The sequence below is a fragment of the Pteropus alecto genome, unplaced genomic scaffold (assembly GCF_000325575.1).
Source record: "Pteropus alecto unplaced genomic scaffold, ASM32557v1 scaffold155, whole genome shotgun sequence".
Lineage (NCBI taxonomy): Eukaryota > Metazoa > Chordata > Mammalia > Chiroptera > Pteropodidae > Pteropus > Pteropus alecto.
Window position 1 is genome coordinate 12,424,886 of NW_006438113.1, and position 4,309 is coordinate 12,429,194.

General features: G+C 50.0%; 1 protein-coding gene across 1 annotated transcript in view; it reads right to left on the minus strand.

Moving 5' to 3' along the window:
• LOC102896542 (cadherin-23) overlaps positions 1–4,309 on the minus strand; it is a 320,558-nt gene that overhangs the window by 76,093 nt on the left and 240,156 nt on the right. The gene's annotated exons all lie outside the window — the stretch shown is intronic.

The following is a 4,309-nucleotide window of genomic DNA, read 5'->3' on the forward strand; positions in this document are numbered from 1 at the left end:
ACCTCCCTAGAGCAGAGAAAGAAGGCTTTGGAATGCAGTAAGACCTGCCCTAGCAGTAACTTCCCTGACTGGATGCCTCAGGGACACAGAATAAATCTGGGGACATGAGCCCTATACTGCAGGAGGCCAGGCTGGCTCCTTGTACATCCTAGGTACAATCTCTGTCAGCTTTTTTCCCAAGTGTCTGCCAGGATGAAATAGGTAAGAGAAGGTGCATGGTTTGATACAGGTCTTCTGTACTATCTGAATAGCAGTCCACTGGTTATGTTTGGGGTAGGTAGAATTCAGGAGGAAGAGAAAGTTGAGCCCCATCTGCCTCACGAGTGCAGGAATCTACCTTCCTGCACAGCACATCTCCCTCACTGGATTCTAGCCACAGGGCCTTTGCACATGCTAGTCCCTCTTTCTCCAATCTGCTTCCCTCCCCTTGCTCCCCTGTTAATGACTACTCAGTTGCCACTTCCTCAAGGAAGCCTTCCCTGACCACGGTCAAATTCAGGCGCCCTGTTATAGGTGTTCGTAACTCCCTGATCTCTCCATCATAGCAAGTAATACTTCGTGTAGAGGTTCACCTTTTTAGTATGAACATCAGGCTCTCTCTGGAGACTGTGAACATCATGAGGGCAAGACTCACATCACCACTGTGTCCTCAGGGCCAAGTGCCTGACACAATGTAAGTATTCAAAAAATTTTGAATAAATGAATGGATCTATTGCTTTCCTACTGTCCAACATCGCCCACAAACCCTGCTAGGCCCCAGGTACCAATTGGTCAGGCTGTGGGGCTGCCCCAAGCTCAGCAGAATCCCAGGAAGACATCCAGTGGTCTTCCCACCTAACTCCTGTTGTCAGGTCAGAAGGCGGGATGGGAAGGCGAAAATCAGAGCAGCCTGGGTATGAGAGAGGATGGGGAGCCACCAACATTATACAAGAACCTGCATGCTCACAGGTGTATTACATACACACACCCAGATGCATATAGTTGCATCATAAGTACATGCAGAGACACAAGAGCATGCCTGTGTGTGTGCATACACACAGCTCCCACAAACATACCTCACATGCCCCCCACACATACGTGGGTACATAAAACCTGCACATTCATCCCATGGCGTCACCCTTCAGAGGACCGTCTCCCACCGACATTCATCCTGCATCCCCCCTCCTTCCAGGAAGCCTTTCCTAATGAAGACAGCTCTGGGCTGCCTTGGGATTCCTGCTTCTCTGGTTAAAGTACTCAGGTCTCCCCGCCCTGGTCTTCCTATCAAAGTTGTTCACCTCTGACCCCTGAGTGGCTTGGGACCCAGAGAGTTAAAAATTCACCTGATAGTGCCAGAGGTTCTTGAGGGTCCAGAGTGTAACCCAGGGACACAATGCCTGGAGCAACCCTGTGGCCTGTCCACCTGAGTCCTGCAGAAAGCACTTTCTAGCTCCTCTCTTTACCCTCAACTCTGAACATGACTGAAAAGACAGGCTCAATGGTCCAGTGCAGAGCCTTCTAGACGGGCAGCCTAGTGGTTAAGCCTGTGGCTTGGGGTCAGACATTCTTTTTGTGAATTCCAGTTCAATCACTTACTATCCTTGGGGCCCTGAGCAAATTATTTAACCTTCCTACATACTTCAGTTTCCTCCCCTGTACAATAAGAATGACAGCATCTACTTAGGTTAGAAATAACGTGTCAAGTGTGTGGTTTACAGCTAGTCCTCAATAACAGCTGTTGAAATGACTGTTATAACAACAGTAGCAGCCCTTGCAGGTCATCTCAGCTATCCCTCTGCCTCTGGGCATGAATGTCTCAGGCACTAGGTCTAGAAAGAACCACAGGCCATTTTAATCCATCTTGTTCATTTTACAGATGAGGTCTTGAGAAGGGAAGCGGCCTCTGCTCCAGTCATCTGAATCGGCATTCAAAGTCGTCTTTGAAATCTAGACCCCCCTCTTTCTCTTCCACCACTGGAAACTCATTTTGTTATGACTGTGGACTATAAGGGCCTCAAAACCTGGGCTGGGGGAGATCCAGGAAGCAGGGAGGCGAGAAGGTCCAGCCCTTCCACCCCTGCTGGGACTCCCAGGCTGGAGGTGCCAGCCATCTTCCTGTTCTGCCTTCCCTGCCCTACTATGAAACTGCTGCCTTCTCCCAGAACAGACGATGAGCCATAGAAACAGGCCGTGCCAGGGTGGGGGTTAGGGAGGCCCCTTGCAGCAGGCTCTGCCCCAGCCTTCGGTGAAAATTAAAACATTTTCTTTTTCTTCATAATTTTTTTCTGACACAAGTGCCCATGAAACATTTTAATAACATCCCAGAAAAGGTCAGGGAGAAGGAATTTCACAGTCCCTGAGCAGGCAGCTATAACTTCAGCTCCTCCTGAAGCAAAGAAGGTGAAGAAATTGAGCTGACCTGGGTCTGAGTAGAGAACGGCAGGGTGGCTGTGTGTCGTGTGGCTGTGAAATTTACTACCTGCTAGGAGCTCTGGGAGCACCTGGGGGAGACTGGAAGATGATGATGGGTAGGGGTCACATCCATTGCTCACATATCTTGACAGCAGCCTTGGGTGGGGGGTGGTCTCGTGCCCATTTTCCAGATAGGAAGTAAGAGCTCTTAGAGGTGACATGGCTAGAGCAACACAGCAAAGATAGGAAGACCAGGACCTATGCAGTTTCACTTTAGGTCCTGAGTAACTTTAGGTGCACGACCCTGCTGCTGGAGCTTAACATTGGGTGTAATGGCACCCTTGTATCTACACAATTCCATTAACTCTAGGCTAGGGGGTTGAAAAGGAGGTGGGGGCAAGGCTTGGACAGATGCAGGAACTAGAAGCTGAGCAGATGAACTGGCCCTGGACAGAGACTCTCAAGCGACCACAGAGGAGGCTGAACTCATCTGCTAACCACCTCAAGGACGCCTGGGAGAGAACTACAGAAGGGGTCATGGGCACCGGGCAGGGGGTCCACACAGGCCCAGAACTGCCCCAGTGCTTAAGGAAACAGTTTTGAGGACTTAGGCTCCAGTACTAACCCGAGATGGGATTGGGCCTGACACATCGTCCTTGGCACCAGCAGTTGGCCACCAGCCAAGAGGTATGCCTTCCTACACACCTTATTCCTGCTCCACAGGCTCTCACAACCCTTCCCAGGGCCACAAAAACTCGGGACTGCAAAGTGAAACACTCCATCCCCAGCAAGAACACCAGGAAGAAATTACCTAGACACCCACCCCGCCAAACCTGGACCTGACGCCTGAACCCTTTGCCACATGGTCCCAGGCCTGTGGGGGTGGGGCTTCCTCCTCCTATGCCCTTCACTTTGACATTCAAAGGTGGCTGGGGAGCTGAAAACACTTTCTTTGGCTTCAGAAGTCCCAGCCCCTATGGCTACAGGAGGGTCCATGGGGTCTCAAGTGCCAGGTGACTGCAGGGAGTACCTTGTGAAAGCCAACAGTTAGGAGCTGGAGAAGCAGGGGGAAGAAAACAGCCATGGCAGACTTATTGTTTACGTGTGACAGCCTGCCTAGCTAAACATCTGTTTGAAATATTAATAACTGTCAGATGGGAAGGGCCTGGGGGCTCAATGCAGTTTCATACCATCTGTCTGTAAAGTAAACACACTTCAGAGTAGGGGGTCTGGGATCAGCAGGCAATGTCTCGCTTGGCATGAGGATGGAGCAAGAAACAGAAGCTATCAGAGTAGACAGGGAGGGGCAGTGGTGAGTTAAACGCCAGAATGTTTATTGAGCACCTATTATGGGCAAGGCCCTGAGCTTGTGTAATACACCTCTACCACTTTGATCTGTTCTGCAACCAATCCTCTTTCTTCTTATAACAGAACTTCCTTTGAAATAGTCCCCTCCCCATTTTCAGCCCATATAATTTGGATGGGGCTGACCCCAACTCCTGGCTCCACTATGGAGAGTATGACCCATCTCTGGTATATCAGAATCATGGGGACTGGCTCCAGAATAGCTCAAGAGCTGGGTGATTAAGAATCAGCTCTAGAGCTTTTGCTGGAACTACTGAAAAATAATTTTTTCTCCACTAGGGTTGATAAATTGGTAAGAGGTAAGCCTAGGGGTGCCGGTGTAAAAATGCAGAGCCCAGTCCTGAAGTCAGATTCCTGCTCAGCTGAGTGCCTGGATGCAACTATGGCTGAAATCACTTATACTTTGAGTTACATGAGCCAATCCTTCTTTGCTTGAAACACTGAGTTTCTATCTCTTGCAACCAAGAATACTGACTGACACAAATGGACACTGGAAGGGGCCCCTTGTCAAAGTCCAAGCCAAGGGCAGCTGGAGAAGCCAAGTGCTCTCAAG